Source organism: Heliangelus exortis, chromosome 28 (genome assembly GCF_036169615.1).
Source record: "Heliangelus exortis chromosome 28, bHelExo1.hap1, whole genome shotgun sequence".
Taxonomy (NCBI): domain Eukaryota; kingdom Metazoa; phylum Chordata; class Aves; order Apodiformes; family Trochilidae; genus Heliangelus; species Heliangelus exortis.
Genome location: NC_092449.1, coordinates 5,536,671 through 5,559,682, shown reverse-complemented (window position 1 = coordinate 5,559,682; position 23,012 = coordinate 5,536,671). Strand labels below are relative to the sequence as shown.

Genomic DNA, 23,012 nt, shown 5'->3' with positions numbered 1-23,012 from the left:
CCTCCCTTGTTTTAGAGATGCTAGCAGGTGAGGAGGGATCCAGTCTGCATCCCCCAATCTCATCTGGGGCCAGCACTGCTCTTCCCTTCCTGAGGTCCAGCAGAACTGGTCCAAAACATGTCAGGGCTGTGGCCTTGGGAGGGCCCATGTCACTGCAAAAGGTGTTTGTGGAGGGGCTGGGCTCTTTCAGAGCAGGTGGATTTTCAAAGGTCGCATGGTGACAGCAGGGGAGAACCCGAGTGTCAGGGGAGAACCCAGGTGTTGGGGTTCCTGTTCTGCTCTGTCCATCAGCAGCTCTCAGCTCCTGAGCTGGGACTGAAGCCCAGATGCTCCCTGTGCTCCCATTCCTGCTGTTCTTTCTCCCCAAACATCCCAACTGAGGCGTCTCCTCCCTTCCTAGAAGAGAAACATTTTCCTCTAGAGGTTGCCTTGCTCTCCTTTAACAGAAAGCTAAGCAAAACCTCCCCTTCTCTCCATCCCCAGCGCCCTTCCTGAACACTGAATCCCCCTCGGGTCCCAGCACAGGGAGCTCTCAAAGTCTCTCCTCCCACTGCTCTGCAGGCAGCAAAGGGCTTGAGGGGAAATCTGGGAGCAGCTCAGGACGGGAGCACTCCCCAGGAGGTCCCAAAGTCCCCAGGCTCAGGCTGGTATCAGTCAGGGGTTTTGAGGATACCACTCGATTTATTCCTTGCATCCACCAGCCCAGGAAAAGCAAGCTTGTCCCTTCTCCCCCTCCCTAAAACCCCTTTTCTCCCTGGAGCTCATTTTTCTCTGATTTTTCAGCTTTGGATTGAAGTGTGGCATCAACCCAAGGGTTAAACAGTGCGGAGCAGGGAGAGGAGGAAACTGCCAGAGGAGGAGGAGAGAAAAGGAGGAGATGATTTTTCACCCTCCTGACACAGTTGGACCAAAAGGTGGAACCACCCCAGGGTGCTGCACCAGATCCACAACCAGGGGAGCTGCTCCAGATTTACACCACGGCGACATTTTTTGTCCAGATCATTTGGGGGTGGGTTTCTTCTTAAATTTTCATTTACAGCAACTTCCAGGCAAAACCACTCCTTGCTGGGCTAGCAGCACCAACTGCCACCTCTGATATTTCCTAGCCCCATCCATTCCCCAGCCCCATCAGCTGGTGTTAGAAATTAATAAAGCCTGGACACATCCTGTGTTTAAGAATAAAAGCACAGAGAGGGGGGTGTGATGGAGGCTTTCAGAGCCAAAAGATCTGAGGAGATCTGAGGGCTCCTCACAAGACTCTGATGCTTTCCAAACCCAACAAAAAGCAGGGGTCTGGAGGTATTTCTAAATGCAGCTGCCTAAAAACACATCTATTCAGCATTACAGGGTATTTTCAGACTGTGAAAGAGAGCTGGTATAAATATGCCTTCATTCCTCCCACAATCCAATTGGTTTCAGCAGTTACATCACTGAGAGGTTTGATCCATGCTATACAAACAAAGCTTTTATTTCAGAGTGAGCACACACCAAGCATAACCGTGTGTGTGCCTGGAGCTATATATATGTTTTTGTGTATTTGGATGTAATACATCTATATATATTTATACACAGGCACAGACCCACAAAGCCCTCCCTCCCCTCTTTAAAAAAACCACTGCCTGAATCATTTTCACAAATAAGACAAACCCCAGATTTTGCTGGCAAAACGATTATGGCTGTCAGATCTGATGGACAGGGTGGCTGCAATGAATTATTCATGGCAGCTAATTATAAGCTGGCAGATTTCTGGCATTGTGGCACCAAGAGGCTGGAGATCCCAGCTCTCTGTAACTGATCTGCTCCTCCTTGAGCTCCTGAGGGACAAATGGTACCATTTAGTGAAGCACAAACTGAGGCACTGAGTCTGAAATGATTCAGAGAATCACAGAAAGCGAGGGGTTGGAAGGGACCTCAAAAGATCAGAGACCAAAGTGAAGATTCCCCTAAGCCCTGTGCTGAATCCCAGTCCTGGGGTTGTTGTAAGGGTGAGGAAGAGGAGGGCTATGGGGAAGGGCAATGCAGGCCTGGCCTGACTGGGAAGCAGAGACACTGTACCAGTACAGACTGAGCAGTGGGAATCACGGTGTTCCCTGCTCTTGGGTTTCCAGACATCATTCTGGGTGTCCCACAATCCCACCCCTCCTCAGTGCTTCACTAAAAGTCCCCTGGGAGAGTTTGCAGCTCTGGGTTAAAGCTTTTTGCTTTCTTTGAGGCTTTGGGGACTTCCCAGGACTCCTATTCACCCATCAGTCATTGGCTGGAGAACAAAGCCTTAGAGCCATAACCGAAGGTCACAAGATGTTCCCTGTTCAAAGTCTTCTCCTCAGCGGGAGGTAAATCCAACATCAAACTCCACCACCAAGGACGAGGCCTCTCCCAGGCTCTGCTTCCATGGCCTGAGCAAACCAGAGGCCAAAACTCCCAGGCTTTGACTGAAGGTTTTCAGAAAACCTACTGGGCTCTGCCCCCCAGCAGGAAACCTGGGCTAAGGATGGCAGACAGTGAGATGAGAAAACCAAGGACCACAAATTCTGTCTCTAAGAGAAACAACCAAGGCAAATTTCCTTAGGCTTCTCCAACCCATTCATCTTCTACCCAGTAATAGAAGACTTAATGCTATTAGCACTGGACACCTAAAGGGAGAAGTTTAAGGCTGACAGGTTCAAATAGTCCAAGCAGTTGGGAACTTCAGTGCCTATTTCATTACAGCCCAACAGAGCCAGTCACTACTGGTAAAAGCAGGATGCCTAAAAGCAAATGAAGCCCCTGTTTGAGTCCCTGCTTAACCCTTGCTCTCCTGAGAGCCCCAATTCCCAGGGAAACCAAACTCCGCTGGGTAGCTACCAGCATCTGAAGCACAGCTCTAGTTTTTCCCTGGCCTGTGGTGTCACAATCACCCATTCCAGCCCTGTGTCCAAGCACTGGATGGCTGTGATCCCAAAATCCTGAGTGTGCTGAGAACACCTGAGACAGAGCAGATAATCTTACTACACATCCATCCATGTTCCAGCTCCCCTCAAAATAAAAGGGCAGGTTATGAACAAGAAATGAATGTCCCTAATACAGCCAGGCCTGGTAAATAAACATTATGCCCACCCTCACTCTGAAACCATTCAGATGCTTCCAAGCAGAAAGGTAACAGGAATTGTGCAGCAATAACAGATTGTCAACTGTTGGGAGCTTTCAAAGTTTGTGTCTTCTCTCAATGCATGCTATAAAAATTACCCCCTAGAGTCTTCTCTTTCTCTTTGCTTTTCTTCTTGACATACTGTAGACATAAACTCTCTCCCTGCAAGGAAATTTCTTCTTCTGTGAGTTCCAAGCTCAGTGACATTCTTTGTGGTGCCCTGGAGCACAGGGGTGCTCTCTTTGGTGTGAACTTCAAGATCAAGAGTCATTTATTTACAAAAACAGTGAGGACACATTTTCTCCTTCTTGCCTGAGTCCCTTCCAAAGTCTAAAGGAAAGGGGGAAGCTTCTCAGGTTAAGAGGAAAGCAAGCAGCAGGCAGGCTGGGGTGATGGGCACAGTGTCAGGATAACTGTGATGCAGAGAAGACAGAAGTGGCTGATGATGTGGACACAAATCCCTTGTCTATCACCTGCCTTCTCTACCCCACATTTCCTCTACAGTTTTCATATTTTGTTTCAACCTTTGGATTCTATTAAAATATTAATGCTAAGGTTTGATTGTCATTTCATATTCCGTGTTTAATATTATAACACAATCAAACCCCCCCAGTTGAAATCTTTCCATGGTATGGGGTGGAATGACTCCAAGCAGATGAAACAAAACCCACCAGAGCCTGGAAGATGTTTTCCTGGAATGTTCTTTCCCTGGGTATTTACCAAATGTCATTCTTTTGCTGTGACAGAAGGACAGCTCCCTGCCCCCCTTTCAAAACATTCGGAATTCAATTAAATTGTGCAGCCAAGTGCCACCAACTGAACCAAACACCCCTGATGGGGCTCCAGATCTCCCTTCTTGCCAGGAGCCAGGATGTGCTTCTGAGGCCTGAAGGGACTGGAGATGTCCCAGGAAGGTAAGAAGTGAAGACATGGGACACAAGGAGGCCCAGCCCTGCTGCCTCCTGCCATTCCAGCACATCCCCCCTGGTGCTTTGCCTCCCCAAAGGGCCTCCCTGCTGTGGCTGTAAGGGAATCCAAGCAATCCCCTCTGGAAGTGGAGATCCCAACACTCCTTGCTCACAGCCCTCCAGTCGCAACACGTCCCAGATCCCCCCTGGGTGCCACGTGCCTGTGATCCCTTCCTCTGTTTTAAGGCAGAAGAAAGCTGCTAACACTTCTAAACAATTTTTCAATTTAAGGCAGATTAAGAGCAAAATTCTAGTGGGACTAATAGTATGTAATCTTCTTTACATTTCTCCTCTTGCTTTATGAAGAACATTCCCTGCAATGCCGTATTTCACACTCTGATGCTGATATTTCAATTTCCTGCTTAAGTTACAATAAAAACTGCCCACACTGCTGATGCTCCCGTGAAGAATAATTTATGTTGATTGACGTTCTTTAATTCCCTTTGGATGCAGCCAGTGATTAAGAGATGCCAGGAAATTCTAAAGCACATCCTACCTGCAGACTCGGCTAAGCTTCTTTGGAAGGCTTTGAAAAGCTTCCAATTTGAAGCACAAAACACTGCCACTAAGCTGGAAGCACCTTCCCTGTCCTCCCCCTCTTCCTCCCCTACTTCCACCCCAAGCCACAGACAGAACTGAATTGCTGAGCTCAGTCTAAGCCTATGGAATGGAGTTCAGAGCAGCAGAGTAGAGGAGGGGGGACATGGGCCCTGGAGTGGTCCCCCATGCACCCAGTTCTGCCAGACAATCTTCAGCTGCTGGGGAAAACTGCTGCAGAGGAAATGCTAAGGGAATCAGGCATCTGGGTATGAAATCAGGCTGCAAAGCTGCTCCAAAAACAAGTCCCTGCCTTGACATTCTCAAGCCAACTCTGCTGGCATCCTTAGGATGGAAAAGCCATCTGCACCCATCCACACCTTTCCCAGCATGCACAGACCGGCACCCTCTCTGCCCCTCATACAACTTTGCCTTTGCCATGAGGAAATAATTTATGTTGGGTCCTTCTGCCAAGAAAATCAATGTTCTGGTGTCTGGCAAAGCAGCTGCCTTTTTGTCTTCTGTGGACAGGAGCTGTGTCTCCACAAGGAGGATTTGCCTATGTGGCAAGGATTTTCTCTTTTTCCAAACTAAATTCAGCTCCACCGGCTGCTAATCCAGCATATCTAGAGCAGAATAATCCACCCAGCACAACCATGTGGGGGGATTTCCCTGTGTGGACAAAACCTCCCAGGCAGTTTGCAGCCCTGGAAATGAAGAGGAAAAGGGAATTGGTCCCTGGAGGCCCTTCAGATTTTGGTAGATTCCCCCAGGAGTTGCAACAGGGCTGCTGAAATTCAGAGGGTTAAAAAGCAACCCCGAGCAAGGGAAGAGTGAACATGGTTTCAAAATGCTGAGAAATCTTCTCATCAAAATAATGTCAGAGGCTGTTACGGCGGAGGGAAAACAGAGGCGCGATACATGATGGTTCTGCAGGAAAACCAAAATGCTGTTTAGTTCAAACAAAACTCTTTCGAAACACCTGAAGGGGAAGGGAGGGAGAGGGAAGAAATCAAGGCACACAGCACTTCACTCTCTGAGCTGGAAAGACATTGAACTGGAGGAACCTGTTGAGGCAGGCACAGCTCTGTCCCACAGCTCGGCAGCCGGGGAGATGGAAGCCCCCTCACCCAGGGCTCACCAGCATCCCACCCACTTCCAAACATCCCACAGCAGCCGATGCTGGGAGAGGAGGAGAGAAGCCTTTCCAGAGCAGCCAGAAGAAGAAAGTAAGAAGAAATGGTGCAGAACGGGACAGGGATGAAGGGTTGCTGATCATGAGTTGGATCTCTGCAAGTGGAGTTCCTGCTCCAAGATATTTCCCTCTTTTTGTTTCTCATGTTAGGAAGCAAAATGATTTTGAGAGGGATGCACTGACAGAGCTGCAGAAGGTTTGGGATGTGGATTTCAGCATCCCAATGGCTCAGCTGGACCCTCAACGCGAGGCTGCCTGGCTGGGCCTCCTGCTTTCCAGGAAAAAAGACCTGGCTGTGAAGCCCAAAAGGAAGGGTGCAAGGGATGAAATTTCAGTCAGTGGAAAGGGTGCTAAAAGCTCTGGGACTTTGCTGTCAGCTCCTCCAGCTCACTGCTGCAAATGAGAAGAGGGCTCTGCCATGTGCCTCTTACTCCAACTCTGCACAGTCAAATCTCCCTCCTCCCTCCCCACCTGTGAAACAGATTTTAACACTTGATAATTAATAACTGCCAAAAAGGACAACAACTTGGAAGGCAATGATAAAAACCATGGCTAAGGAATGACAAAAGATGTGTTTAAAATTTGGGAAGATCAGCATACTTGCAGAAAGAGACTTTCATGGACATGTCTTTAATCTTTCCTTCTTCCAGCCCTTAATAGCAGAACCCGATTCCAAGACTTGGTGATTGATTCCCAAAGCAGAGTCAAAATGACAGCCTCATTTTCCAGTATTGCACTGCTATAATTCCCTGTTTTATTTGTTATTATTTTAACCTGCTGATGGAGTGGGGCTGTATTCAAGGTAGTGGGAACAGCTCTGGCTTGAGGCATTATTTCAAGTTGGGTGTTTAAAGCCTGAGCCTCATGCCTCCTGATATTTATGAAGAAGATGTGTCTCGACTGCAGTGCTGGGATCTCATTTGTTTGTTGTTCAAACAAAGGATCAGGAAATTGGATGCTGTTTCTTGCCAGTGATACCATCTCAACAGTAAAGGGAAAGCCACTGCTCTGCACTTGTTTCTCCAACAGAGCAAGGAGCAGACTTGTCCCCAGTTCCAGAGGAATGAGTCCCTTTGGCAAGCGCTTTGTAAGCAGGGAAAGGCTCTGCTCCACAAACCCATGAAATGTTTAGTTTGGAAGAGACCTCCAAGCTCATCCAGTCCAACCTTTCACCAACACCACAGTCAACTACTAAACCATGGCCTTAAGGACCAGGTGCAAATGCCTTTCAAATGCCTCCAGGGCTGGAGGCTGAAGAGGTTCTCAAATGCGGCTAAGCAGCATCCTGGAGGTTGTGGGGCCCAACCCCACTGCCTGTCACTGAAGTTTCTCTTCTAATTCTTCCCCATTCCTTGCCTTAATCCCCTCCAATTTACTTTAAGAATTTTAATTTATTTTAAGAACTTTATTTTTAATTAAGAAATCTTGCCTTGACCACAATGGAGAACAGTGCACAGTGTTTTTCTCACTCAGAATAAGATTATTGGAAGAAAATTCTTCCAGCCAGATTCAGTGTGAGCCCTTGTCCCACTGGAGCCCAGTATGAAAAATCCTGCTGTGGCTACCAGGGCTTTTGTGGGATTAGGGCATGTTTGTGCCCCCCTTCTCTGGGCCAGGGACTTGCCTTAGCCCCAATCTGGAAGCTCTGAAGCTCTGCCTGGGTGGTTTGAAACCCCAGCTAACTTCCCCTGCCTTGCTGCATGGCTGCACAGAGGAGATGGTGCACAACTTGCTGCACTCTATGAACTTGTCTGTGAGCTCCTAAATCACTCTGGCAGCTTGGAAAAGTTCATTCAGCTTGAGCACTGAGCCTGCTGCAGCACCAGAAGCCAAGTAAGAGGCTATTTGCTCCAGCTATGAAATTTAACTTCTGCCATGCTCCTGTGCAGCAGAGAGCAGCAGTTTGTGCTCACAACAGAAAAGGAGCTGCAGGGGCTGGTGTCTGGATGCTGCCCAGATACCCATGAGAGCCACAGGACTGAATCTCTTCACAGAGCCCAACAGCTTATGCTGAGATGCTGAATGTCTCCACAAAGTCTTCAGCACTGGTATTCCAGTTTCTCAGGAATAGTGCAGAAGACAAAACGCTGCCTTCTCACAGAACCAAAGCTGGGAGCTCTGCAGGGCTTTGCAGTGAGAACCAACAGACTCCAGCCTGGTGAAACAAATGAAGCCAATGGGAAGCTGATCCCCTGTTATCTGTTTCTTAAAAAGATCTCTCCGTTTCTAATCTTTCTCACCAAGCCCTGGTCAGTGCCAGGAGCCCACACTGAATGCAACAGGAAAGACCCTGAGCCCTGTCCCCATGCCAGCTGGTGACTCAATGGCTGTGCAAAGCCCAGGACCACAGACCCAGTCCTGGGCACCCCCAACACACACAGCAAGAGACATTCAACCACTTTGCCACCTGCCGGTGTGCCAAGCCAAGAGTGAAAGGGGACGGATTAAATATACATCCCACCCATGGTGCTACCAGCTCTATTTTGCCAGGGTGTTATTCATAAAAACAATCTCTGGTGCCAGCTCTGGTTCCCAGCCAGGGCTGCAAAAACCCAAATGAAATCTCCTTTTCTAGCGACTGCTGAAGGAGTCTGCAGGGCTGGGCCAGGCTGCTCACTGCCATCCTTCTGAGGGTGCTGGCAGCCTTATGGACTTGACAGCAAATGAGATGTGGAATTGAGGACAGAGTTAAAATTGCTGGAGCAGCTCTGAATCCTTTCCAAAGAGGAGAGTGCAGCAATGAGGGAATGTCCCTTGATGTCCCTGAGCAGTTCTGCTGGCCTGGAGGGTGAGAGGAAAGGGGAGGAGCACGGGTGCTTAGGAGAGGAATTTCTAGGAAAAAAAAAAAAAAAAAAAAAAAAAAAAAGAGAGCCATCCTCGGAGAACAATATTAACCCTTGGCACTGCTCAAAGGCTTTCAGATCTGTTTTATTCTCAGTGGGCTTGTTCCACCTCTCAGCCCTGCTGGCTCCTCAGCAGCACCCCTGGGTGCTCTCAGCCTCACCTCCGCGAGTGTTAAGTGGGTGGGTGTGGGGTGAAACTCCATTGCCCCCTGTGACATCCCTTCATGTGAGCATGTACAGACGCATGGAGAAACAGATTAACCCAACAGTTCACAGCAGTCCCTCCCTCTCTCGTCTCTCCAGGAACCCCCCCAGCAGCAGGCAGGGACTTACCGGAGGGGAGAGGGAGAGGGAGAGGGAGAGGGAGAGGGAGAGGGAGAGGGAGAGGGAGAGGGAGAGGGAGAGGGAGAGGGAGAGGGAGAGGGAGAGGGAGAGGGAGAGGGAGAGGGAGAGGAGATACTGGGCTGGACCACCTGGGGCAGTACTGGTGCTGCTCCTGGTTCCAGGGTGCAGAAGTGGCTGCAGAGCTGCCTGCCCACAGGGTGGCTGGAGCTGGACCTGCTGCCAGAACCTATCTGTCACCTGCCCAGCCTGCTGAGCACCCTTCCTATGTGTCAGCCACAAGGCTGCTGTCCCAATCCCAGAGCCCCTGCAGGTGCCTACAAGAAGAAGAGATTTTCTTGGAACAGAGAGGAAAATCCTCCAATAGGACAATCGTGAGAGCTGACGCACTTCAGTCCTATTGTGCATGACTGTCCTCAAGTCAGCTGCTTCAAAAATGTTCTGCTAAGGCTGATCTTGAAGCACTGTGTTCTTCAGTGGATCAAAACTGCAGCCTGCCCGTGCTTCAGTTTCCCACTGAGCAGCAAGGGAGTGACAACCCTCAGTGCTGGGAGGATCGCTACATTAAACCTGAGGGGTCTTCATCTACCAGTGATGGGACTAACAGAGAGGCAAAACAGCAGAAGGGAAGCAGGAGCTGATGCTGATGTGACTGAGATGCAGCTGAACATCAGAGTCAGACACTGCATCCTCCCCCCAGCCTGATGCAATTAAAGTGCACCATACCCAGCTCGCTCCTTCCATTCACCCTGCTCCTTTTCCCCTTACAAAGCTGCCCTGAGCTTTTTTTTTTCCCCACCAAACGTGGCCCTCTTGTGTTCACAAGAGAAATCTAGAGAAATCAGTAACAACTGCTCTTGAATATGAGAGGCTTACTGGAAAAGTGGCTTTTCCAAACCCTATATCCCATTCACACAGCTCCAAGAGCCACAAGCAGCATCCTACAGGCACCTACCCCAAATCCCATGGGAGCATCACAAAGATTTCTGCCTTCCCTCCCATTCCCACCTCCCTCTGGTTTGGAGACAAAGACCCCTCAGAGGTTTGCAGACCTAACCACGCAGTGCTTGGAAGAAATAAAACGCAAGTGCTGTCATCTGAAGGGTGGAGAGGAAGCCCAGCAGTAAGGCACAGAGGTCAGGTTGGTGTCCCCCTGGGCCCATGTGTGCACAGGTCTATGTGTGGCCACATACAGGGACACAGAGGGAGCCCTGGAGGGCTGCTCAGAAGTACAGAAATGAAAGGAGCAGTCGTTTACAGGAGGGTTTCCATAGAGACCAAGTTCTGAAAGAATTAAGGTGGAAGGATGATGTCTGTTCTGAAGGGCTTAGGATAAAAATAACCTTGCTAAGTGTTGCACGGACTAATTAGATGATGATCCTTGACTTCAAGCTCTCCTTGGTGACACAGCCAAGCTGGGCTTGCCTGCATGTCACCAGGCCTTGCTCAAGTGCACTGGAGAAGGAAGCAGCTGAAGGAATGGCAGTGATCCAGAGCCCTGGTGCCATCCTCCTGGAAGGGTGTTGGGCTCGTCCAAGGTCCAGCACCCAGCACCACCCAGCACCACCCTGCTAGCTGAAGCAGAAGCCACGTGTGCTCTAGCCCCTCCAGTGCCAGACCTGCTGTGAAACACCCTGGGTCACACCACTGGACTTCTGCTGCAGTTCTGCAAAAGTAAGAAAAAACTTCTCTTTCAGGTGGCCTCCCCCCAAAGACATCACTCTCCAGTCTCCTCCAGTTAAAGCTATGCAACAAATTAGAAATTTCTCAGCTGTAGTCCTTAGGCAGAAGAGCAATTTCTGTGCTGCCCTCAGCCCAGCTGTCTCACAGTCTGCCTGGCTAACAAGCCACACTGACTCCCAATGTATTTTCTCCTAAAGCAAATTCCAAATGATGGTTCTGAAAACCTCCTTATGTTTTCCCAGCTGATACAACATACACTAATGGGTTGTGATTCACACATAATCATTTCTAAAAGCAGCCTTTGGATTTTTTTATGGCTGTGTGTGGGGCTCTTCTGTATGACCCCAGATGGGCTCCAGAGACTGGGAAGTCCCTGCTTCCCATCTGACCCTACTTCAACACCAAGCAAGTGCTGACACCTTCTGGGCCATCAGCTCTACCTCGTTTGCTTTTTGATGGCTCTTACTCAAGGACTGAGGGGGGAAAAAAAAACCAACCCAGCTTCTGAAACCTGTCAGACAGTGGCAAGCAATAGTAAAGCCAAAGGGCTCCAGATCCACTACAGTTTAAGATAGGAGGAAAACAAAGAACAGGATTGATCCACACAACTGCTCCTTCAGGAGCTCTTCAGGCAGGATGGAGATTTCTGCCCCTGCATTCCCCCATCAGTTCAGAAGGGAATTACTAGAGGAACATTCTCCCCCTGAATTAATAGAGGAATGTTTTCCTACTTGCATAGAATAATTCTGTGTAATTCAGAATAATTCTGTGTAATTCCATCTCTCTGAAAGGCTGCAGCATCTCCACTGCAAGTGGCTTTTGCATGGGGGGCAGCTGTGACTCTTGGCAGTGGTGATGGAAATCTGATGGAGCATCATCAACTTCTGAGCATGACTCCTGCCTTCCCTGAGTGCAAATGGTAAGAGACTCAAGTAACTCACCTCTGGTACACCCCTCCAAAAGAGCCATCCTTCCAGAGAAAAACACAGAGCTGCAAAGGCTTGAATTTAATTCAGGTGGACAGCACTGTCCTCTCTGCAAACAGTGCCAGGGCTCTGGCACCTGCAAAGGTTCCAGGTGCCACAGGAAGTCTGAGTCAGGCCCAGAAGGAGAGAATGGAGGAGGGCAGGATATGTCTGGCAGACAACGAGGGCCTTGAGTCTGCTGTGATGCTCTAGTGTCAGCACAAGGTCGAGGGGATGCGATGCGGTCTGACATGAGCAGCACCAATACAACTTTCCTCCTTCCAAACCAGTAAGTTTCCAACTCATCACCTGTTTTCAATAGAGCCAACAAATTATCAAAAAAGATTTATTTTTAGCCTGCTGTCCTACCAAAGCATGTTTGGTGTCTGCACACTCATATGTGTGCATCTAGAGAGAAGAATATCTGAAGTGTCAGCTCACTACTCACTGGAGATCTCACCCCAGAAGGGACTAAGCCAGAGACAGCCCTGCAAGCAGCTTCCTCTGAGCCACACACAGACACTCCAAGCTTTGCTTCAGATTTCCTTTGAGCTGCCTCCCCCGCAGCACTCTGCTGACTCCAGAGCTGCTTTAAGGTCCATCAGAGCTGCCAGGATAAACAGCTTAACAGGTGAGTTGATTAAAGCCCCACTGGCCTCAAAAAGGCATCTTGAACCTTGGGAGAACTCCAGCATGTGCCAGTGTTCCTGTCAAAGATCCAGAGATCCCTTACATAAATATTTAGTGACACACCTGACTTCTACTCCACATCTACCAACACCTGAGCCTTGGGGCAGAGGTCTGCAGCACAACTCTGACTGAGTTTCCAGCTGCTCTCTCCTAAATCCAGGTCTCAGCCTCACCTTAGCATCATCTTTTCAGGCCCCTGAAGTGTCTCCAACCCTACCTGTGCCAGGCACAATACAACCACAACCATCACACACTGCCTTGACTTGCTCCCCAGCCGCTCAGACAACAGAGCTCCAGCAGGAATTTTCCCAACTACCCCCACTCCACCAGGCTGTAGCCTTTTTTTTTTCAGCAATTACCTCCTGCAAGGGGTAGAGCAGCTCAGTGTTCAGCTGTCAATACCCACCAAGGAGCCCTGACCCCCCCCCCCCTCCAGCTGCTGCAGGTGCTGCCAGGGCTCCTGGGGGAGGACTACAACAAAACTCCTCTGGTGAAGGTCAGCAACCACCAAGTACCACGTGAAGGAGGCAGCAGAAAACACCAAAGATTAATGGCGCTTCAGGGTTTAGAGCTGTCTGTGGTGGGAGGGTCTTTGGAGAGAGCCAAGAAGGGTTAATCTGATTTTCCATACAAATGAACCATTTCAAGGAAGGGAATGCCCTGAAGCAGCCTGTAAGGTGGCCATGCTCCTCTCCTGGGGAGGTTTTCCCCATTGATTTGCAGAGAGTGTAATTAAAGAAGAGAAATCACATTTTTCTCAGGCTGAACCTGGGGGTTTTGCAGTCCTTTGCTAAAGCAATAATGCCAATGTCAAGAGCAGGACTGCAACACACTGTGGCAGGGCAAGAGAAGGGAGGGTGATGAGGCATGGATGGAGACATCTTCCCACCATCAGCTTCCCAAAGGGCTGTGGTCCTCTGCTAGGTGAGGACAGGAGGGACCAAGCCAGGTAACCAACTCCTGCTGGAGGTTTCAGACTGAGTGCACCAGGCTTGAAAGCACACAGGGCTCCTCCTGCAGGAATGCCGCAAAGCATCACGAACTTTGGGCTCTTTAGGTCTCCAAGGCAGGAGGAGATGGGCAGAGGTACGGCTGGTGCCAGGAGCCTGGTCAGCCCAGTGCCTCCTGTGCTTTCTGTTGGCAGGGAAGGGGAACACCACAGGATATTTTCCTCAAAGATTGTCTGGGACTTTAAAATTGTTTTTCCAAATAAATAAATTTTTATTCCCTTTTTTTTTTTTTTTTTTTGAAAGCACTTTTGCAAAAAGTGCCATGAACGGAGAAGTTTTTCATTTCAGGAACATTTGGTTTTAGCATTTTTCTGAAAGCCCCAAACAAAAGTTGAGTGCTCTGGACACAACTTTTCAATACTTTGAAATGAGCATTTCCCTCAACCTCCATCCTCCCTGCCATAAAGAGATCTATTTCATGGATCATTTGGAAAATACTATTTTGGGGTTTTTTTTTCCTTCAGAACAAGCTCCACATGTCAATATTCCCTTCTCCTCAGTGCAGGCTGACTTGATGTCCTGCAAGGCACCTCCTCCTCCAGCATCAGACCTGGATGGAGCCTGCAGTGCCACAGAAATGTGGTAATACCCCCAGGATTTTGTTTAGAGTTTTATAGCATTACATACCAGCCTGATTGGATTTAAATGGCTTAAACTAACTGGGTTATTTAATGGATTGTCCAGATTAGGGAGGAATCTGCAAAGGCTGTTGAAACTTCAAGAAGAGCAGCTGCACTGGAAGTCACATTAATATCCTGGAGGCTGACAAGTCCTGACAGACCACTCCTGTCCTTTATTGACATTCTCTCATATGCATTTAGCCAGGTTTGTGTTTAGTTTAATAATCTCCTGAAAGTTTAATTGTTGCTTTATTCATCCATGACCTTTCCTTCTCATCTGGAGACATATTATTGCTAATCTACAAATTTCAAGAACCAGATTTATTTGCAAAACCAATTATTCTGCTATGCAAATCTGCTCTCTTCCTGCAGCCTGATGAACAGGGCTTTTTTAGAGCCACCATAAGATACAGACACTATTCAGATATTTAAATGTAAAATTTATCTATATTTCTTTTCAATGATGCCCAGGTTCTGTGGGGTGCAAAGGTAATTAAAATCTTTAGAATCAAAAGCACGTTTCCTGACCTTGATCCAGACCTGAGAGATTTTAACCTCCAAAGTCCTCACTTAACCACAGGTGAACTGGAACTACCAGCAAAGTGGAAATCACTTCAATATCAGTAAGCTTCTCATGGAGATACACATCCCCTCCATTAGCCTCAGACCTGACAGCACCAGTTCAGTCCTGATGACACTCCCAGCACTTTCCTGAGGGGCCTGATCTGAAGGAGGTGCAGAAAAAGGCTCCAAACAAGAGTCTTTGCTAGAGGTTTTTACCCCAAAACATTCTCAGTGACATTTCCCCCACGTGTCCCTAGAGATGCCTCCCCTCAGCCTCAGGACTGATAATGGGAGGCAGGCCACCTCAGCTGAATGTGGGGATGCTCCAAGCCTCTGCAGGTCCAGAGCCTCAGTTCTTCTGCTCAAATAATCAGTGACCACAGCACTTAACATTAACTTTACCTGTCCCCTGCCTCAGTTTCCCCACCTCTGGCAAAGTGAAGTGCCACCTGCTATCATCCCCAGAGCACAGCCAGTGTCCTGTGACTACAAAACATCAGCCCCACAATTACAGGCAACCAAGAAATCAATATTTTTATACTAAGCCTCGAGTCAGTGAACAGCACCATCAGGGAATCTTGGACAATTAAACCAGAATTCAGTGGATGGATGGGAAATACTTTACAGATGTGCAAATTAAGAAAGCATCAGCCATAGGATTTGAGGGAGATGTTCTCCTGGTGCCACCATCAGCCTGGTGCTGTGCTTGCTCACCCAGCAGCTCCCTGGCTCCTCTGCAGACCTCAAAGCTTTAGGGGGGGTTGGACCCTAGGACTGGGGTACCCTGCAGAGCTCAGAGATGGGAACTGGTCATCTCCTGGCAGCCAAAGCCACTGAAGTCAAGCATTGGCTCCAGCAAGCTCTGCCTCAAGCTTTCTGTATTTCAGATATCCGTGGCTTGGAGCTGTTATCTACAGTCTGTGGATTGTTTCTCCTGCTCAAATAATTTAACTTTAACCCGAGGCTGTGGGCTCAATCCTTGCTGTCAAAACTCAGTGGGTAGCTTTGCATGCAGCTCCTGAGGGTACTGGGGAATACAGCATGGATCTCTCTGACTCCTTCAAAGCCTGGCAGAGTTGCTTTATGTTTGTGGAAATCAACATAAAGAAAAAATAAATCTGACAGGCTTTAGTCTGTGTTTCTCCGGTATACCTCCAGTGGATTACCCTGAGTTGGTTGGGATCTACCATAGGTTCCTAGTGGGACAGACAGCAACAAATAATGTGCAGGGATGAAGGGACACAAGTCCCAGGGTGGGTGTCCCCCAGCAGCACCGAGGGTGCACCCAGGATCTCCTTGGGGTGCTTCTACCCACCTGCACAGCAAACCAGACCGTTTTAATTACCAGTACAAGTATCAGTTACAATGTAAATGACTTTGTCTTCACTGCTGTTTTAGCTTGAGCTAAGAATTACTTTTCTTACTTCTTAGCAGAGGCAAACAAGACTCATAAACCACAGTGACAGTGTCCAATTACACCTGGAGCTGGAAACCTGAAAGGTTCCAGAGAGAAAAGAGGCCACGTTCCCCTACTGCTCCACATACCCTGTCCTGGGCATAAATGAAATGTGAATTACACCACTTTTACCAACGTAAATGATTACAGAAGAGCTGCAATCCAAGGTGAAGCTGAGCCTTTAGTAGGTTTATTTTAAGCTCAGGCACCATTAAATATGACAGAAACATGAAAGAAAGTTCACCTCAGTGGCATCTGGATAAAAATGGGATTGATTTTCTGGGATCCTGCAGCTGGACTCTGATACCTGTACTGGGTTGGCCACAAGCATTGAGGGCTGGGAGAAATGTCTCCACAAATGGCAGAAATGAGAGTGGTGGTAACAAAAGGCTGCTGCCAGTCAGTGTGCCAGAGGGGTTTGATATTTCTCACTTTTCATCACACTGACTCTCATCTTGCCTTGCAAAAGCTGCTGAACCCCACTGAAACCCAACTTCTAAGTGTCCATCTAATCCATTAACACCAAACCCACTGCAAAGCATCACTCTGCTCAAATTCATATTTAACCAAACTCAAGACAAGCAGAGAACTGGGCTGGGGTTTTGCTTGAGGAAACCTTCGGTGGCAATCTTGGCTGCTTGCACCACTGCTGTCCTCTTCATTCCTGTCCTCCTGCCTGGCCCCTGCACTCTGCTGACTCAACCAGGATGTGGACAGGCTGAGAAACAGCCTGGGCAAGTGGAACAGCTAAAAGAAAAGCAAACTGTCATTTGCTGGGTTGATTGACCATCAGTTCCCCCTTCCACTTGACACACAGAGACACATCAACAGAGCACACGTGTGACCTTGGGGATGAGATGGATCTGGAAGAAGCAGGGACACCCTAAATCCATCTCCTGGCATCACAGATTTTGTTGGATGATGCCACATGCTCCACCCAAAATAGGTGTCAGCCTCATCACCTCCCAAAAAGCAACAGCAGCTTTTTAACAACTGACACCAGGGGTCGGGTCCTCTGCCAAAATCTCAGGACAGAAGATTCTTTATCCCAGATTACACTCATCTTTTCCACTTCTCCTTCAAATGAAGCAAATCTTACCATTTGTCACACAAGTGGTGATTTCCAAACACCATTTACCCAGTGGGGGCTGGAAGGGGGATGCTGGTCTTCAGGTTAATTTGGGAGTCATCTGGCTTGCCAGTCAACCAAATTTCACTCTCTTGGAGACAACATAGCTGAACTACAAACCTGAACCTCCAAACATAACTCAGCAGATTCAGTGAGCAGTCTGTCACCACTGAGCAGTGATCCTTAACCCCTTCTCTAGCTCTAGGGAATTATTACCTGCAGTTGTTAACATGAGCTTGTTTTAAGTAATAAAAAGTGATTTCTTTCTGCTAAAAATGTGCCACTAATTCTACTACAGCTTCACTCTTCACTTTCATATTCAGAATTGTTATTTTTACTGATTTTTCATCAGACTGACATTCAAATAAGTACCATATGTACTAACTGGCCAATTTTCCAAATGTTTTCACTGTCTAAACAAGGGCTGCAGAAGCCTCTGAAAACCACAAAGCAGAATTGAACTCACCCCTGCTGAGCTTTGCAGGTATGAACTGCTGTCCTGGCCATTGCAGAGGGTACCAGGCAGATGCCAGGCTGCATGGGACACAGGTATGACACTGGGATGGAGTGTGGCACTGCCCTCACCTCATCTGCAGTTGTCTTCTTCCCCCAGGCACAGCATCTCAAGCTTCACCCTTCAAATTCACTTTGTTTTGCACCAAGGTGCAAAATGTAAATACATTTATGTACAGAATGCACACCTGCAATGGTGCAGGGCCCAGCAGGTTTCTGCTCCTACTCAGGTATCTATTTCTCACTGAACTGCAGAGTCCTGACTCTGCAGAGTATCAGCCAGGAAGGGGCTCTGAAAATACAACTGAACTCACAGAAAACAGTAATATTCCCTTGCAGCTCTGAGCTCCAGTAGGATGTGAACCATCAGGCTGGACATCAGACATTAATATCTGCAGTCGAAAAAGAGAAGTCCCAGAAAACAACAAAAGAGACCAGGTTGGGAATATAATAATCCACAAACTTCTAAGGCAAGCACAATGACCACAAAAGCCCTGGAGCCATCCATCTGTCAGCTGGGAAGATGCAATTCAGAGAGTGAATGGACTCACACTGGTGGACAGCTCTATGGGAACCAATTTACTTGAAGAAGGAAGAGACTTTAATCAGTCAGAGTTCAAAAGGCATGTAACTCATTTCAGAGGAGAGCAAAACCCCATCCTAAACTCCTCACAGGTAACAAAAGATCAGAGAAGACAAAACAATTACAAGCAGATAATGAAATGGGGACTCAGGAGCACAGAACGAGCCTCCAGCAGTGCAGATCATGGGCAACCCTGTTTGGAGCAGTGAGGAGCAGAGGAGGAAAGAGAAACAGAGGCCAGGAGGGCTGCAGGAGCAACCTGCATCAGCACCACAAGCAGGAGAACACCTGGGACAGGCTCTGTGTGAGCAGAATGTGTGGAGAGCAGGAGATAATGATCTGCTTGGAAGCAACTGGGTTGGTTTCTTGGAGAACAATGTTTATCTTTCCATCTCTCCTGATGACCCCTTTGCATTACCCAACTCTCCTGGGTTTCTTAGACATGAGCTAATCTTGTGATAAGAGATGAAGAGAAAAGCCAAGCCACGTTCCCAGCAATTAATGGCAATTCCCCCAAACCTGGGGGCGTGATGCAGAGTCCTGGAGATGCCACCCTGGCAGACCTGCTGGGTACTTTGTCATGGTGGTTGAAGTTGTTTTTAAGATGAGAAAAAAATTGTCATTAGGAGGAGCTGTGCTGGAGCAGGATGGCAGTGATAGCCAGAGCTTTGATGATGCCCAGAGAGAAGTGCCAGAGGGGAAAGCAGCATTCCTGACATCTCTTGGATGCAGAGCAGAGCCATCTCTTGCTATGCAGGGATATGCTGGGATTAACCCCACTGAACCAGACAGGATCTTCCCTGCTCCACCTTGAGAATGTAACTGGAGTTACTGAAAAGAGGAGGGAAATGCAAAGTGCCCTGAGTGTGAACGCTTTAAGGGGAAGAGAGAGGGGAAAATCCTGGTTTAGTTTGGAAAGGGAGTGAAAAAAGGGGCAGAGAAGTAAAGCCAAACAGGATCATGTGTCTTATTGGTAGGCAGAGACACAACACAGAACCACCTTTGGGAAACTGCTGTATGTCCAGAACTTGTTGTGCTACATCAGCATAAATATAGGATCCTAAAAACAGCTGCAGTTCCAGTGCCAAACCCTTTTCTGCACACAAACAGCATGTTCCATCAACCCAAATTACTTTTGTTTTCAAAAGAAGACACAGCAAAGAAGACAGAACAAAACTACTGTCTCTTGCCCAGGACAACATCATCTATGTGTTTCCTGGGTCACTTTTCATTTTTGAAGACAAAAAATAGCCCAGAAATAGCCTACGGTGCACAGAGCAACATTCAACATAAGGAGCACAAAGCAGATGCTGCAGAAACAGAGGGCAATAGGCAGAGCACCTGAGCCCCATCCTGCTCTCCTGGCTGCAAACCAGCTCAGAACACCTCTCTCTTAGAACACTTTTCATTCTGCATTAAACGTTATGGTTTCTGAGAGCTGCTCCTGTGCAAAACCAACACTGTTACTTATGAAACAATGCATCAAACCCACAGATGGGAATTGGCTCTCCTGGCAACACAGCCAAAAAAAAAAAAAAAAAAAAAAAAAGAAAAAAAAAATCTCTCTTTTTTTCCTCTCCTGTAACAAATGGAACAAACGGCCTCTTTCCCCTGTCATCTGTGTAACATTAAAAGATTAATGTCTTCTGTGGCAGACACAGAGTCGTTTGCTCCCTTTTAAGAAAGCTTAAAGCTCTTCAGAGACCAGGTTCTACTGCCAGAGTTACCAGTCTACAGAGCAAACACTCCTCAGATGTTCAGCCAGTTTCTTTAAAGAACAGGTTAGCTAAATGAAGGGTTACTGAGTGTGATCTTAATGGACTTTGCTTAGTTTCTGATTGGCTTTCATCTGTTTTATTGTCTGCTCTTTACATTTACAAATGACTTGGACTGTGAACAGAGCCTTGGATTGAAAGACAATTTGCAGGCAGCAAGGACTCTGCTGCTGAATGGACAAGGAACTGGCCAGACTGGGGAGGTTGGGTGTGCATCCCAGCTCTGGCACTCCCCAAACCACTGCCCGTCACTTGGGCTGTGTCACATCTATCACATGAGGCTCCAGATACACTTCCCAGGAACCCCATGTACCAAATGGCATAAGCAGCATCAACTTCTTGCCTTCCCAACTCCAGGCATCCACTTGCTCCCTGGTCTCCAAAACATTATTCACTCCCCATGACACATGACTGGGAGGATGCATCTCTCCCCTTTGTTGACTTGGAAAGCCTGTACAAGAAGCTTAGGTTAAAATTCTTAGCTTTCAGCACCTGCCAGTCCTTGGTCCCCCTTGTCTTGCTGAGATGGTAACAGTGACACTGCTAACTCACCTGCAGGAGCCCAAGGCAGAAGTTATTTCTGGGAAATACTGAGTATTATTCTGATTATTCTATCACAGTGACAGGATGGGCAGAATGACAAAGTCAAGTGTCAAGCCACACACTGCCTGTTACACTCAGGGACCTGTGATGAAACAGAGCAAATGTAGCTCAGCGACTTTTAGATGTTAAATGAGAAAGAAAAATAATGGAGAAGGCTGCCAGGCACCTGTTAGTTTAAAATGGAACAGTCTCATTGCTTCAAAATCCTTTTCTGGTTGGCTCTGGTATTTTCTATTCCACAGGATGTTTTGAAATGGATACTTTTGTTTTCAAAGAGCCCCCAGCTCTTCCCCTTGGGATTCCCTCAGCCCTGGGGGAGCTGGGGAGCAATCCTGAGCCAGGGGAGCTGGCAGGGGACATCTTCCAACCCTTTCAAGATCTTTGGAGGCTGCCAGAGTGAAGCAGAGGGGCCGTGGTGTAATGGAAACCTCTCTGTCCCCAGAAAGAAAATGCAAACAGAACCCTGCCCTGTCCTGAGGCCCGGGACTGTTTTTTTTTTTTTGGGGGGGGGGGAAGTGACTTATTCTGTTTGTACAGTTGCAGTTATAGAAATGGCTTAGCAAAAGAAGAAAATAAACCAATTCACTTCCCCTCAAAGCTCTCCTTTTGTCTTGCAAGTCTTATTTGCTGACACAGACAAGTTTTGGACCATGAAATGGCTGCAGCTCCTGGACTGGGAGAAGGGATCTGGTCTGCTCTATGGGGACACGCTGGGGGTGAGCCCCTTGCACCATGCTGGCCAGAAACACATAACAGATCAGAACCTGCCTGGTTTGAGCCTCACTTATCAATCCTTCTCTCTCAATCTCATTCCACTGGTTTGAGGGGTTATCTCCTGATAAACCCCAGCAGAATCCAACAGCCTGGCCCTTCTCTTGCCACAGCTAAGCCAGGACAATGAGCAGATTTGGGCTTTCTGAAGCTTTTATGAAGGCTTCAGGACTGGGCCCTTCTGCCAGCTCTTGGGGCAATGGTGTAGCTGCCTGTTTTTTTTGGTTTTTTTTTACTGTCACTTTCCAGCTGGGAGGATAACACTTGAGTTATGAGTCAATGATCAAATGGTCTAATGTAACAAACATGAATCTGTCAAACTCAAGTGCCCTAAAATATTCCAGGCTGCAAATGCAGGACCAACAGTGAGCTTGTTGATACAGCCTCAAGCCAGAACTAATCAGAGAGAGACACCATTTGCTTTCAATAGAAATTATATTCAAGAGGGCTGCTTCCTGCTTGCAGGGAAAGATGGGAGGTGAAAGGGAGAGATGTGAAAGCTCAGAATCCTCTCCTGTCAGGCTGAACATCACGGGGTTTCAGTGTCTTGCAGGGAAAGAGGCTCTCTGTTTGCCCGAGATCCTGCTGACTCAGCTCACAGCTGAAAATCATCCTGGGAAGCAAAAACATACAAATAAATAAAATAGCCCTTTTTGTGTGCATGGCTGTAAATAACAGGGAACGAAAGCAGAATCAGCAGCCAACAAGCTGCGGCTGTAAAACTGCACATGTTGGTGCTGCATCAGGACAAGGAAACAGTCCTTTACCTCCTTGATCTGGCACAGAGATGACATTAATTAGCCTTTCAAGTGGCCCTTTGATGCCTCGGCAAGCCGATGTCACTCGGATCCGGAGTCTGCAGGCAGACTTAAAAAAGTACTGGCAGGAATTGAGTGCAGATGCTTTCCAAACCTCTGTTAGGCTGGGTGTAAATCCAGCCCAGCTCTGCTGACAGGAGAGGAGCTGTGATTTACATCGGTGAAAACGCGAGCAAAATTCATTGGAATTAACCCTCCGAGATAATCTGATGTGATTATTAGGGATGGGTAATCAGACGCACTTGAACCTGCAGCTCATACCCAGAAGAATCAGCCCTGAGTGCAGCCCAGCTCTAACTTGAGCACCCCCTTTTCACACCTTTAGAACTTTCGTTTGTATTTTGCTGGGTTTCTTCCAGCCTCCCCCCAGGCAACACACCCATGATAGAACTTTTCCTTTGGGAATTGGAGATCCCGGGAATATTAACCCCCAAGACTGTTTCCTACCAGCTGAGCAGCTCTGCTTTGCAAACTCAAGGACTTTGGAAAACTTGGAGCTGATCCAGGTTCAAGGGAACTTAACAGAGATATGACAAGAGCTCCCTGGTGCTCTGGTAATAAATAATAATTAATCATTTAATAACAAGGTTCCCTGATCAGTCATGATCACAGTTTCATGGCTGGTATCACCGCGCTTTGAGACAGATACAGGCTTGACCTTTCCTCCTCCCCAGCTTTACGCTGTTACAATTTTGTTAAGCCAAACCTTCAGCTGTGTAAATCAGCACAGCCAAAGCAACTTCTGATTTATGCCAGTACAGGCAGGGAATCACATCATCTACATATTTCACCAACCTAACACATAGCAAGGCAGAGAGTA

The 23,012-nt window shown here is 47.8% G+C and overlaps 1 long non-coding RNA gene across 2 annotated transcripts in view; it reads right to left on the bottom strand.

Moving 5' to 3' along the window:
• LOC139788232 (uncharacterized) overlaps positions 1-23,012 on the bottom strand; it is a 46,367-nt gene that overhangs the window by 12,172 nt on the left and 11,183 nt on the right. The gene's annotated exons all lie outside the window — the stretch shown is intronic.